The sequence below is a fragment of the Myotis yumanensis genome, unplaced genomic scaffold (assembly GCF_028538775.1).
Source record: "Myotis yumanensis isolate MYYU_CA2020_CCGP unplaced genomic scaffold, mMyoYum1.0.hap1 SCAF_2, whole genome shotgun sequence".
Lineage (NCBI taxonomy): Eukaryota > Metazoa > Chordata > Mammalia > Chiroptera > Vespertilionidae > Myotis > Myotis yumanensis.
Genome location: NW_027223753.1, coordinates 42,753,088 through 42,768,525, shown reverse-complemented (window position 1 = coordinate 42,768,525; position 15,438 = coordinate 42,753,088).

Here is a 15,438-nt window from a genome sequence, read left to right as displayed (position 1 = left end):
GTCCATAAAGAAATGGATTTAAATGTTTTTCAGTGTGGTTGGTTGGCTTTCTCTCTCTCTTTTTTCTTTCTTTATATTATTTAATTTTCAACTTTGCCTTTCTCTATTTGACTGGGAACACACAAAAACTCTGTTTCAGAAATCAGGTGGTCTTGGCTGAAAAATTGTCTCAATGCATAAAAAAGAACTTTAAATGTTCAAAAAGGGGAAAAGTCTTCATGGCGCCAATAGAGATGGATTTATTCATCTGGGCGAAGGTACAGGACATTAACTTTCACAGATGCAGTTGTTCACCAGCAGTTCACACTAAAGCAATCTGAAAAATCTTTGTAAACCCAAGGAAGTAAGGCTATGTGAGTCTGGCTTACAACAGTGTTTCTTTTGGTAACAAATAGTGATAAGGGAATCCAAAGTTATCCAATGAGTAAGACTTCTCTTAGATAAGGTTGAATGCCTTTTGGTTCTAGAATGGAAGAAATTGATCATTCTGATGAGATTATGCCACACTACCAAAAATCTGGCTTGAATCTGTATTAGATATACTGGTAACATAGAAAAAATGAAAGGAATAATCTCATAGTGACCCCACAGTGCAGTCTCACAAAGGTGAGCACACATGTCTATTAGGAATCCTATATAATAAAGAGCTAATATACAAATGGTCATAGCGCACTCGTGCTGGGGCCGGGGTACCTGAGGCCACGCCCCCCGCCCAGCGGGGCTTGACAGGGGATGTGAGGCTGCACCCCCCCACCCTGTGAGGCTTGATGGGGATGGAGCTGGCTAGGGCTGGGACTCCCGTGATTTTGAGGCGCACATGGGTGGGCGGGGACTTGACTCTGGGTCCTGAGGCATGCCCCAGACTCTGACAGGAGGGAGATTTTCATATACATTTTACTAATTTTCTTTCATCTCTGACACTTCTATTATAGAGAAAGGAAAAATAGCAATATTAAAATATTTCCTCTAAGTAATTCCCTTTTCATGTGCACAAATTTTGTGCACTGGGCCACTAGTGAGATATATAAAGAGCTGAGCCATTGCATTCTCTAAATAAACTGTCTGCATACTTAGGGAAGGGAAAAACAAATGCAGTATCCTTTGCTCAAAAATGAGCTCTGTTTCTCTTCTTTGTCAGCATTACTGTTCAGTGGTGCAGACAAACTGGACACTCAGAGATGGGTACATGTTCTGGCTCAAAATGGAAGCAACACGGAGTGGTTTAAGCCAAGAAGGCTTGGATCCATTCATAGACTGAGAGAAATTCAGAGTTAAATGGAAACCTTCAGGTCATCTCTTTAACCTTTAACCCAATGCTGAAATCTCCTCTGTTCTCTTTACTCTTTACAGTATAGCATATATTTGCTTTCTTCTTTGATTATGAATTCTTGAGAGACAAAAAAACATAAAAATGCAGAAATAGTTAGCACTCTGGACTCTGAAAAATGCAGAAAAATTTGAAGCGCACGATGAGCATCCATCATTACCCTCCTCCTACCTTTGAAAGCACTGTTGAGCAGCTCACGAGACTTTTCCTTGTGGACTGAAGTCTGCTCTCTGTTAATTTCATGCACTGTTTTAGAACTGCCATTTCTTTTGAATATGTGAAAAGAGCTAATTTGACTTTTTTTGCCCACTCAACCTCTTTTTTTTAAACAGGTGAAACATTTTAAATTTCCTCCGCCACTCTAAATGTTTCCTGGTTTCTAGCCCTTCCCTATTTTAGTCGGTCAGCCTTGGAAGATACCCTGCTTTGCCAATTTCACCTTTTAAATATGAGACAGAATTAAGCCAAGCCCCAAACTTGACACAGGCCAATTATTATCGTCCCCCTTTGAGCACTGTTCTTAAATTTCTGGTATTGAGTACAGCCAAAGAACACAGAGACCAATTTGTCAAGTTGAAAATATTGCCTTGGTTTATGCTGACCTACTTTCTTCTTCAGAACTTCTCAGGGCAAAAGGAAGAATCTGGCTGCTTGAATTTGATATTTTTCCCAACTCAAAAGAAAAGTTTTTGTCAGCCTAATTGAAAGAAATAAGGATTCCTGACATATAAGTTTAAAATATGAATTGCTTCAGAAATATATGTCAAGATAAGTAGAAGCTCTTTTTTTATTAATCCATTCATAAAATTGTGAATAAGTTCCCGAGTTCAGAATTTGATGAGAAGTATAGTTAGTGCTCTTTCCAAACCTCCATTCACTACAGTGTCCTACTGGTAATCAGTCATGCAGTGGGCTATCTAACTCAAATTCTGTGTTTTACTCACTGTGCTCTTGGAGCTATGCATATCTTCCAAAATGGAAGGTCAGAGAGAAACAGCAGTGGGAAAAGCCTCCTACACAGGTGGTATGGGATGAATTTTGCCCACCCCCCATCATATGTTAAAGTCTCAACCCCCAGTATCTCTTTGAAGAGGTAATTAAGTCAGAATGGTGTCACTAAGGTGGGCTCTAATTCAATTTGTCAGGCGTCCTTATAAGAAGAGGAGATTAAAATACAGACACACAATGAGAAGACCTGCTATCTACAAGCCAAGGAGAGAGACCTCAAAAGAATCTAACCCTCCTATCATCTTGATCTTGGACTTCTGGCCTCTAACCCTGGCTTCCTGTTGGACCTCAGCGCCTCTCAATGTGCTCTCTATTCTCTGTGTCTGGTTACAGTGAAGTTGCTACTCTTAGAACACACTGAGATGCTCTTACCTCAGAGTCTTTACGCTTGCCTCTGCCTGGTACCCAGTCCTGGAATTTTCACATGGCTCACTTCATTTAGGTTTCTGTTAAACATCCTGTTCTGAAACTACACACACTTTCCTATGTGTATATGCATACAGTACAGTAGGAACATAATAAATAGATATAGTAAATGCATTCGAATCAGCTAACATATGTCATAATCAAGAATGGCTAAAATTGAAGTTCCTTTCTTTGCTTCAAGAGATCCTCTTTCTCTGCACACTCTTGTGTGAATGTTCACAGTTACTCACCTGCCAGGATCATTGCTACCGATCAGGCTCAGAAAATGCAAATGAAACCACGTATAATCTGACACCGTCCACTGCCTATGACCAAGAAACTAACAGTGATGTCACCCAGGATCCATTTGCCTTTCACACTTGTCTTCAGTCACAGACAGCAACCATGGGAGCATGGAGAGCATTGCTTTTGCTCTGGAACAAAACTGATTCTGGATGTGAGGTTAGAAGGAGGAAACATTTCTGGGGTAAAGTGCCAAAGTTAGACAGAGGCCGGGTCATGTGCTACAAGGCAATGTCAAAGGAGCCCGCTGTTGCCTGTATCCACCCGCCTCCTTATCAGAAGCCAAACAACTGAGAACCAAAGTGACCTTCCAACATTTGGACAAGATCCCAGCCTAGCCAGCTGCATAAGGAAGGCTGCGTTGCTGTCAGTCCCCCAGAAGTGAAGTAGAAAGATTGGGCTCAGTGTAACACATTTCTCCTCCTCTGTCTCCCCTCGGTTATTATGAGACCAATTCATGGCTGGGCTGGGACCATGTTCTGGTCACAATTAATTTACCCTCACTTCACAAGTTTGCAGTTCACAGTTTACAAGGCCATATAATTTACTCTTGGTTCACAGTTTTCTTTTCTCTAAAAACAGGGGTAGGGTTAATGAAGAAACATACCCTAGGGCAATGTGTTTAAATGTAAAAATTATTTGGTTTCACATATTTATTTATTTACTTATTTAGAATCAGAAAGAAAAGATGTAATTTATTTCTATTTTTTAAATTTTTGCTGAACTTATTGGGGTGATATTGGTTAGGTTTCAGGTGTAAAATTCTATAGTATATTGTATTGTATGTTCATCTCCCCAAGGCAAGACATTAACCACCCTTTACCCTCTTCTATTTCTCCCCACACCCTTTTCCTTCTGCTATTCACCATATTGTTGTCTGTGTCTGTGAATGTTATTTTGTTTGCTTAATCCCTTCACCTTTTACACAGGCCCCCAGCTGTCATTCTGTTTCTGTATCTGAGTCTGTTTCTATTTTCTTTGTTAGTTTCCTTTGTTCAATAGATTCCACACTTACATGAAATGATATGTCTTTCTCTGACTGGCTTATTTCACTTAGTGTAATACTTTCCAGGTTCATCCATGCTGTCGCAAAAGGTAAGATTTCCTTCTTTTTATGGCTGAGAAGTATTCCCAGACTGCAAGAGGGGGCATAGGCTGGGCTGAGGGACCCCACCCCCAGTGCATGAATGTCGTGCACCAGGCCTCTAGTAAAATATTAAAAAAATAAAATTAGAAGACTTATTATAAAAATGTAAATAGATATTGTAGCATGTCCTTATCATCTCTTGGTACCATATTATACATTCCCCAGGGTATTCACACCTATTTGAAATACACTAGGGCTTCTATGGGAATCCTTAGAAGCACTTCAGGTAGAATCCTATATAATAAAAGCATAATATGCAAATCAACCGAGTGGACGAACAGCGGAACGACCATCCAGGTGACCATCCGGACGACCATGCAGGACCACACTATGACACCCACTGGTGCCAGGCCAGCCAAGGTGGGTGTGATGTGATTGGTCAGGGGACCTGCCATTGCCCCAGGATCTCCCTGCAGAGGGAGGCCCAGGCCACAGGCCAGCGGAGCGATCAATCAGGGGGCTCCATGATCGCCCCGCAGAGGGAGGCCTCAGCCACCAACTGGCAGGCTGTGGCGGGTGGGTGGGGCCTCCCTCTGTGAAGGAAACCCGGGTACCGGGTGCTGGAAGGAAGCTGGTGCCAGCAGCTGGGGGAAGGAAGGCCCACTCTTGCACAAATTTCGTGCATTGGGCCATATATATACATACACACACACACACACACACACACATATATACATATTCACATGTATGTGTATATACAGTGGTATATCCAGGCTTACATTTTAGAATGCTGTCATGATTAACCAGGCAATTCAACTTATTGTAGTCTCCCTTTCTGGCACCTGGATCTGAAATTCATATTTAACCTGATGTCGATGTACTCAAAACACAGAAGCAAATATTAGCTATTAGGGCAAGTCTAATTCATCACTTTTTCTCCCCTTCAGGCTTTTAGTCTTTTGTGAACAGAGACAAGGAATAAAATAGGTATTAAAATACAGTTTTAATCCTAATGAAGTTGAATTGAAAAATATGATCTCCTGCCCCCACACTGAGCACACAAACAAGAAGCCACGTGAGGCTGGCTTTCTGACCTACCTGTAGCTGGCAGTGATGAAGCCAAGCCCAGTCTCTGATCCCTTCCTAGCATGGAGGATAGAAGCACAGAGCCCACTATGTGTATGACTAGGAGGCTCACAAGAATGAGAGAGAGACGGGCCAGCACTGCCGAAATGCCATTCTAATGACTGCTTCTAGTTAACAGAGTTGTCAGGTTGTTGCCACTTCTCCAATTACAGAAATCATTCCTCATGTCCTGAGGAGAGCAAGTGAAAGGATAGAGGAAGAAACTGGAATTATTCTTTTTTATTATTATTATTGATTTCAGAGAGGAAGGGACAGAGATAGAAACACCAGTGATGAGAGAGAATAATTGATTGGTTGCCTCCTGTACGCCCCCTACTGGGGATTGACCCCACAACCCAGGCATGTGCCTTTGCTCAGAATCAAACCAGGGACCCTTCAGTCCACAGGCCAACACTCTGTCCACTGAGCCAAACTGACTAGGGCTGGAATTATTCTTTATTAGCACATTTGCTCCAGACAGTGAAGAACAGTAATGCCCTAATGATAACAGGAAAATAAATCAGGGTGCTCCCTCCAATAGCAATGAAGAAAACCCCAAAATCTGATGATTAAGTTGCAAGTCAAGAAAGTTCTAGGGCTTTATCTTCAGCACCTTCACTGGTGAGATGTGCAACAATGGTCAAATCACTCCCCCATCTGGGCTGCAGTTTCCCCATCTGTTAAATAAGAGGTAATCACAACTGATCTCTAAGGGTCCTTGTAACTCTGACATTTTATGGTTTCTATAAGACATTCAGAAATTATTCTTGAACTGCTTTTGTCAAAAAGCAATAAAATTTAATATAATATTTTAAAATTCACTATTCAAATACTAATGGACTTAAATGACAAGAGTGTTAAGAAGAACTAAATGGAATAGCTTGGGCTTTCTGACCTAATCAATCAACATAAATGGGTGGCAGAAAAAAAAGTGTGGAGGGTAGAATCCTGATATTATCAGGAAAATTGACTTTTGTGTTAAGGAGTCAATCAGCAAGAATTTACCAATTGTGAAAGGTCCCATGTTGGATCGTGTGGCACCAGTTTGAGGCAGGGCAGGACAAAGACCAGCATGGGCAGATAGTGATGAAAACCAAGAATGAGCAAATTCAGTAATGGAGGGCAATGAGCTGGGGCTGCTTTGCGACATGAGAGGTAGAGGGTACAGAGAATAGCCATGGTCCAAAAAGGAAGAACACTGTGGGACCGTGCTGATGGAAAGGGGCTGGCTGTCAGGATAAGGGAACACCTCCAAAGAAGATCAGGTCTGCCCTGGTGAAATCTTTCTTCATCTGTTGGCTGCTTTAAATAAGCTGTCCCACACATGATACTGATTTTAAATGCCTACTTTATCAAAGACTAATACTATATATATTACACCTACATATTTATGAATATAAATTATAGACTGTCCACTCATATACCTACTGTAGCATTAATGCAATTCACAATATTTTTTGGCTACTAGAGGCCCGATGCATGAAATTTGTGCAAAAGTAGGCCTTCCTTCCCCTAGCTGCCAGCACCAGCTTCCCTCTGGCACCCGAGACCCGGGCTTCCCTCATATCCCGGGCTTTATCCAGAAGGTTGTCAGGAAGGACAGCCAGTCTAATTAGCATATTATTCTTTTATTATTATAGATAGCTTTAAAGCATTTTACAGTTAGGAACTGTGTCGTACTTTGTGTCACAGAATAACAGTAAACCTCCAACAGTAGCTCAGTGAAATGAGAAGTATATCATTTTCACCTAACAGGAAGCTGAAAAAGTAGAGAGTGCCTTGGTTGATATGGCCCTTGTTGACATCAGGAATAGAGGCATCTCGTGTTTTGCTCAACTATCTTGAGTATGGTTTTCCTCACGCCACTACTTCATGGTTGCAAGGTGACTGCTTCACCTCCAGCTTTATGTTTGTGTCCCAGGAAAGAATAAGAAGGAAAGCAAGGAGCAGAAGACATGTATGGGAGCTGAGCATGCCTTCTCTAAAAGGGCTTTCTCAGAAGCCCTGCCCAATGATATTAGTATGAACACAAATATATGACTGTTCCTAACTTAAAAAGGAGGTTGAGAAATGTGTTTTATTTTCTAAGCACATTGCCTTGAATAAGGCAGAGCGTAACCTCAGTAAAAGAAAAATTAGGATGATTAGGTAACTGACCAGATTTTCATCTCTCTCTCTCTCTCTCTCTTTCTCTCTCTCTCTCTCTCTCCCCAGATGGTAGGAAATTTTAATTTTATACATCCTATTCAAAACATTTTCTAGCATTTTATGAAACATTTCTTCAAAATAAACTTTAAATTCATAGATTAATTAATTTAGTGATAATTAATAGCTTTATAAAATTGAATAAGTGCCTCCCTATTTAACTAGTTCTGCTTACATATCCCCTATTAAAATTCTATAATTTTCTTCAGATGGTTCTCACATACTTTCTTCTAGGTTAATTCTAGGGATTCTAGATGTTATTTAGCTTTTAGATTTTAATGTAATATTTTTCTCCTAAATTGTTTTTGTTGTGTTACAGGAAAGCTGCGATTTTTATTTATTAATCACATACCAAATTAACTTACTAAACTCTTTTATTAGTCCTAATAAATTTTCATGCTTGGCTTCCTTAAATTTATAGATGTAAATAACAATAACATCTGCAATTAATAAAAGTCATGCCCCTCATTTACAGCCAAACATCTTTTAATTTTTTCTTGTCTTATTACAATATCTCATAAATTAAGGGGAAGCTTGCTAAAATAATTTCTAAAAACTATGCTAAATTTTATCAAATGCTTTTCAATTATACTTTCAGATAATTTATTTTTAAAAATTGCTTAATGGAGTAAAGTATATTTAAATATATTTTTCTGGTGTGAACAATCCTTGCATTTCTGTGACTAATCCTAATTATTCATGTTAGTATTATTAAACAGCTTGATTTAATGTCCTGAAGTTTTATTCATTATTATTCTACTTACATTCATTAAATAGGTTGACCTATTTTTTTCTTTTTCCGTTATCTAATTTTTGTTAATTTTGATATCAGGATTTTATTAGGCTCATAAAACAAGTTGGTAAGTGTTATGTCTTTTCATATGATCTTGAAATTTTATGTAATATAGGAGATGTTTGATCACTGAGTGTTTATTAGGAATTGTAATAAAAATTTTTATGTTTAGTGCCTGTTTTAAAAGTAAGTTTTTTTATGATTACTCATCATTTTAGGTTTATCACTTCTTATGTCAATGTTGGTAATTTTAAATTTAACTTCTAAATCCAATTTATTAGGGTATAATTTAAATATGATGTTATAACCGCTTCAGATGTCCAGTACTTTAAGTGTACAACCACTTGAAGTATAAAAAATCCCATGTAACCACTTGCCCATCAAGACACAAAACATTTACATCATCCCAACAAGTGCCCTCAAGATACTTTGCACTCAATTCTTCCACCTCAAAATCACTGATCTGCTTTTTCACTATAAATTAGTTTTGTTTATTCTAGCATTTCATGTAAATAAAATCACACCATATGAACTCTGGATTGTTCTGCTCAGCATAATGCTTTAAAGAATCATTCATTCGATTGCATGAATCAGTAGTTTCTTCTTTTTAAATGCTGAGCAATATTCTATGAATAGATAACACATTTTCTATCTATTTCAAGTATCTTCATATTTTAAATATCTTCAATTTTAAACTATATATATATATATATATATATATATATATATATATGTATGTATAAAACAGAGAAATATGCTAATTAACCTGGATGCTGTAATAGGTTGACTGGACAGAAGGAGGTTGTGCAAGCAGCATCAGCATCGGGGTGGGGCAGCAGGGGCCTCCCACGCCTGCGCTGGGGGAGGTCCTGATCAGCAGCAGCCTTGGCTGCTTCAAGGGCTGGAGAGGGAGTGGGCAGCACCGCGCGATTTTGAATCGTGGGCTGGGCTCCTAGTTATAAATAAAACTGCTATAAACAGTTGTGTACAAGTGTTTTGTGAGCAAAATGTGTTTTATTTCTCTTTAGAAATTAGTTATAGATTTCCTGGGACAAGTGGCAATGTATGTTTTTTATTTAAAAACAAAACAAACTGCTGAACTTTTTTCCAAAGGACCTTAAACATTTTGTACTTAATACAAATCCTTGAAAGTTCCAATTACTCTAAATCTTTTATAGTTTGTCATCCATTTTAATTATGACCATTTTAATGGATGTGTAGTGGTATGTCACTGTGCCTTTAATTTGCATTTCCCTGATAACCAATGACTTTGAACATCTTACATGTAAGTTGTCGGCCTCCCATATATCTTCTTTTGTGATATGTCTATTTATCTTTTCCCTTTTTTTGATTTGGACTATTTGTCTTTTGATTATTAAATTCTAGGAGTTATTTTTAAAATCTGGATACACTCTTTGCCAAAAATAAAACTTGCAAATATTTTCTCCCAGTCTGTGGCTTAATGCTTCACTTTCTTAACTGTATCTTTCTAAGGTTATAAATCTTTCGTTTTAAGTCCAATTTATTAATATTTTCTTAATAGGTAGTGCTTTTCCCATCAATTCTAAGAGATCTTTGTCTAGCTGAGTGTCACAATGGAACCTACAATACTAGTCTTCCTGATCCTTAAAAATGCATAGTTTACTCTCACCTCTGGGCATCTGCAACTGCTTTTCTCTCTGCCTGGGGCATGGCATTCTCTTCCCCCAGATGTTTGCAGTTTATTCCCTCATTTCAATCAACTTTCTGTTCAATGTCACCTCCTTAGAAGAAAGTTCTCTTCCTCCCAAGTTACTCTAATTTTTCTATGTTTACTTCAGAAATTCTATATTTTTTCTCTCACATTTATGTTTATGGTCCATTTTGAGTTAATTTTCTTATATGGTATGAGGTAAGCATCTAAATTCATCTTTTTGCATGCATATATCAAAGTGCATATGTTTATCTCAGCACTCTTGCTGAGAAGATTAAGAACTGCCTTGCCATTTTTACCAGAAATTGATTAACCATACATATAAGAGTATAGTTCTGAACTTTAAATTAGTTTAACTGATCTGTGTGTCTAACCTTACTCTAGTACCATATTGTAATTAAAAAGTGTGAGCCCTCCGACTTTGTTCTTCTTGTTCAATATTATTTTGTTTATTCTGGATCTTTTTTTTTTAATTTAAAATTTTTTAATTGCTTAAAGTATTACAAAGAGTATTACACATGTCTCCTTCCCCACCCCCCCCCCCCCCGCCCTTGACAATCCCCCAGCTTCCCCTACCCCCCCATATTCTGGATCTTTTTCAGTTCCATATAAATTTTAGAATCAGCTTGATAAGTTCTGGAAAAAAATTACAGCTTAAAGGTTTTGATGTGGATTGAATTGAATTTGTAGATCAATTTGAGGAGAATTGCTATCAACAATATTGACACCCTAGCTGGTTTTGCTCAGTGGATAGAGCGTTGGCCTGCAGACCAAAGGGTCCCGAGTTCAATTCCGGTCAAGACCATGTACCTTGGTTGCAGGCTTCTCCCTGGCCCAGGCCTGGTCAGGGCTCTTACAGGAGGCAACCAATCAATATGTTTCTCTCACATTGATGTTTCCCTCTGTCTTTCTCTTTCTCTTCCACTCTCCTTAAAAATCAATGGAAAAATATCCTTGGTGAGGATTAACCAAAAAGAAAAAAAAAAGAAAAATTGAGTCTGCCAATCTATGAACAAACAATAGCTCAAATATTCTTTACTTTTTTCAGCAATGTTTTATAGTTAGCAGTACATGAGACTGACACATCTTTTGCTGAATATATTCCTAAGTATTTTGTTCCTTGTGATGCATTATAAATGCAATTATTTTTAATTTTATTTACAGTCCAGAGGCCCGGTGCATGAAATTTGTGCATGGGGGTGTATGTTCCTCAGCCCAGCCTGCACCTCTCCAATCTGGGACCACTTGAGGGATGTCCAACTGTCCGTTTTGGTTCGATCCAAATGGGCAGTCGGACATCCCTCTCACAATCCAGGACTGCTGGCTCCCAACCCCTCGCCTGCCTGCCTGCCTGAATGGCCTTAACCACTTCTGCCTGCCAGCCCGATCACCCCATAACTGCTCCCCTACAGGCCTGATTGCCCCTAACTGTCCCCTGCTGGCCCAGTCACCCCTAACTGCCCTCCCTTGCCAGCCTGGTTGCCCCTAACTGTCCCCCCCTGCTGGGCCAGTCACCCCTAACTGCCCTCCCTTGCCAGCCTGGTCACCCCTAACTGCCCTCCCCTGCTGGCCTGGTCGCCCCTAACTGTCCCCTGCTGGCCCAGTCACCCCTAACTGCCCTCCCTTGCCAGCCTGGTTGCCCCTAACTGTCCTCCCCTGCAGGGCTGATCATCCAAAACTGCCCTCCCCTGCAGGCCTTGTCACCCACAACTGCCCTCCCCTGCAGGGCTGGTTCCCCCCAACTGTCCTCCCCTGCAGGACTGGTCCCTCCCAACTGTCCTCCCCTGCTGGCCTGATCGGCCACAACTGCCCTCTCCTGCTGGCCATCTTGTGTCCACATGGGGGCGGCTATCTTGTGTGTTGGAGTGATGGTCAATTTGCATATTACCTCTTTATTAGATAGGATTGTTTCTTGCTAGCATATAAAAACATAATTGTGTTTTGTATATTGATCCTGTGATCATGCTGAACTTATTTTTAGTAGATTCCTTAGAATTTTCTATATACAGGACCATGTCATTTGCAAATAAAAATAGTCTATGACTTCTCTCCTAATCTGGATGGCTTCAGTTGCATTGATCTGTTATGTACATATGTATATATTCCTGTATTGCTTTGTTGTGCTGGTTAGAAACTCCAGTATGATGTTAAAGTGGCAAGAGCAGAAATTCTTTCCTTGTAAGTGATCTTTAGAGACATGAACACATATTTTATACAACATAGATGACTTTTCCTTTGTTTAAAATAAGTCCCATGGGAAAGATAGGAGGCCTCATCTGAAAGCAAAAAATCCGAGTTTCATTTCTTTCCCACCTAAGGTTTCCAAATGTGTTTGCAACCAACCAACATAATTGATGTTTGTGTGCTTTCTCTCCTACTCCAGCTTGGACTCCGGAAGCTGTTTTAGTTCAAGCTTCATGAGACAGCTGGAGAGATCAGACCCCCTCCCGTGGGTCCCCACCAGACAGAGTGGAAAGAGGATGGCAGTGATCTCAGGATTTCTCTCAGGGCCCTCTGGACACATGGCCGGGAATCACGTGACTGAATGCTGAAAGGTGGGAAAAGGAAACAAGACAATAAAGAGGGAATGCTGCCAATGTGTGCTAAACTGTCATATGATAACTTCTATCATCTGGAGGGAAGTGATTTTGTCTATCTCATAGCAAGTACTCAATAAATGGTAGCTCCTAATATTGATATTACTGCTATTATCATTAACTTTATCATTGCTATTATTATGTGTGCAGACTATACCCTGTTTTCTAAAAAGGGGGTTGATCATTTCCATTTTCCTAATGAAAAATCCATTAGCATAAAAATCCATTATGAGTATAACCAGTGGCAACAATGTACAAATCTGTTGACAATTATGACTGCATGTCTCCTGTGTCCCGTTCCCCAGCATAGAGGTGACTAGTGACCAGGGGGAATGAGGAGAGTCCAGAAGCTGAGAAGCCTCAGTTCCATAGGCTGGGCTGACCCCTCCCTCCCCCATCCCAGCTGTAGGATGGCAAGCTGTCATTAGTTAGGGGAGCTCTGAGTCCCAAGTGCAAGGAGCTTATGCTGTGCTTAGGAAATCACTCCTGTCAGCTGGAGGGAGGGAGGGTGTGGAGAGCCAAGGGAGTGGGAAGGAGGAGGGGTTTGTGTCCTGCTGGCTGTTTGGTCATCTTCCCCTGTAGGAAACTGTGGGAAGCCGGCTCTGAGAGTCATTGCACAAGCCTCCTCTGCAACAATAAAGAGATCACTTCGAGAGGCGGGTATTCTTGGGGTTGGACTCTTTTTAATTCCCGGCCAGGCAGCTGTAATTGATTGAAGGTGGGTTTGTGAAGCAGAGTTCTGCCAGAGAGAGATTGGCACGGGAGAAATGGAGACAGCTAATTCTCAGGGGGTCATCTTTGGCAAAATCCACTCTTGAGGCCTCATGCTACTGGTGCTCCTCGCTGCCGAGAACCAAGAGTGCCATCTGCAAACTGTGATTCATAAACACTCTGTCAGTCTGCCATCTACCCTGACATCATAAAATAACAAGAAGAGGCATTGTAATAAAGAGGGGAGGTTTTCATCCTACCAATTAAATGCATCTAATTTATTTCTCTTACAGCTGAGGCTTTATTTATTAGTAAACAGCTGCATTTGTTACACTTTTTACTCAAAACGTGCCAACTGGCACTTTGGATGATCCATTAATCCTAAATAATCATCTGTGTACCTCATAGATCCTGGATATATCGGTCTATGTGTATAAGGAGGATATTAAAGAGCTAACGCCTAACCTTGCCAGTCATCTGGAGGGTGTAGCTCTGAGTGTCAGGCTGGGTTGAGTTAATATGACATGAAATGTGTGGATATGAATGAGGTCTGGCTTAGTAGTTGAAAAGATTTTGCATGTGGCTTTACTTCTTCCTTTCCCCCAAGTACATGTAGAAAAATGCATTTGTTAATTTTCTGCAAGTGAGTGTTGCTTATGATCTTGTCAAAGTCTAATTAGCTTGAGACTACCAGAAGCAGATTACAGGGTTACCTGTTTCTAATTGGAACTGGGAGGAAGCAGGATAAGAGGAAAAGAGTGTATTCCCTCCTCACTTGAACTTTCATAGACCCTGCTAACTGGCATGTGCTTCTGAGGTTAGAGTTCTGCTATTTTGGCAAAAGTGGTGCCAGTACATACACACACATACTCCTACACACACACCTACACTCATATGTATACACGTAATTTTATTTAAAGATGACTATGGTACATACAGGTGGAAAAGATCCAATCTAGCCCACTTTTTGCTGTTTTTTTAATACTTGGCAAAATCAGATTATTGAGAATCATTACAAGTAAGAAGAGCTGCATCAAAAAAAAGGTAAACATTTTGGTGGGCCACCTATCAAGGTAATTTATTTGTTTAATATCAATTTAGACTTATCCATATCTATTGATAATAGAAATAATGTTTAGTTCCATTGATTTTTTATTCCAGTGGATTCACATAAAAATAAGTTATTGAGAGAAATACTTTTATATTTAGGATGGGCTGGCCATCATTCTGAGCATAAAGTCTTGTTTTTTTATTTTCTGGGAAGTAATTGTAAGTATAATCTATGCAGGGAGGTATAAATCACCAGCCTTGGCCTACTTTAAGCTCAATTCAATTAGAAGTCCCCTATAATGTGACATTGCCTTTATGGTTACTGAAGTTACATGGCCATGTGATGGTCACTAGCATATCATTTTCAGACCAGTATTCTATTACGGTGCTTTTGAATGAACAAACATTGATGAAAATTATCAGAGCTTTTTTTTCCTGTTTTTTTTATTTTTCACAGTGATACCCATTAAGTTAGGTTGGGCACGCTGTGTAATTTACATAATAACTGAAACTGTAAATTCAGCAAAAAAAATAAAGTTTTGAATATTTACATCTTTCTTCTTTTTATCTTTTACTTTCCAAAAGAGAAAATAGAATCACATATGGCCTTTTTATGTACTGTAAAAGATCTTTACACATTACATGCTGAAACCATGTCTAGCAATGGATGGATAATCATCAACTAGGTATATTCATGTTTACTTGTAAGGAAATAGCAACAAGTCAAATGGGCTATGTTGTTTACAAAGTTGGGTGACAGTTAAAATGTGGAGTTTGGAGCCAGACTGCTTGGATTCAAATTCCCATTCCATCCCTACTAGGTATATGGAACCTTGGGAAAATTCCTGAAGCATTCTAAGCCGGTTTCTTCCTTTTTAAAATATGGCTAATCCCAGTCCCTGTTTCAGAGTGTCATTACACAATTGAATGAGGTAATTCATATAGTGTTCAGCACAGTGACTAGCACATAAGCTAGAAATAAATGTTGAATTTAAAAACAAGGAAATTTCTGTAGAAAAAATAACCATCTTAAGCATGCCACAGCGCGCCTGGTCTTCCTGAGGTCCCACATTTCTAGTTGTTTTAAGTATTGTGATGAATGCTAATGTTAGTGGAGCAGCAGGTGACTTTACC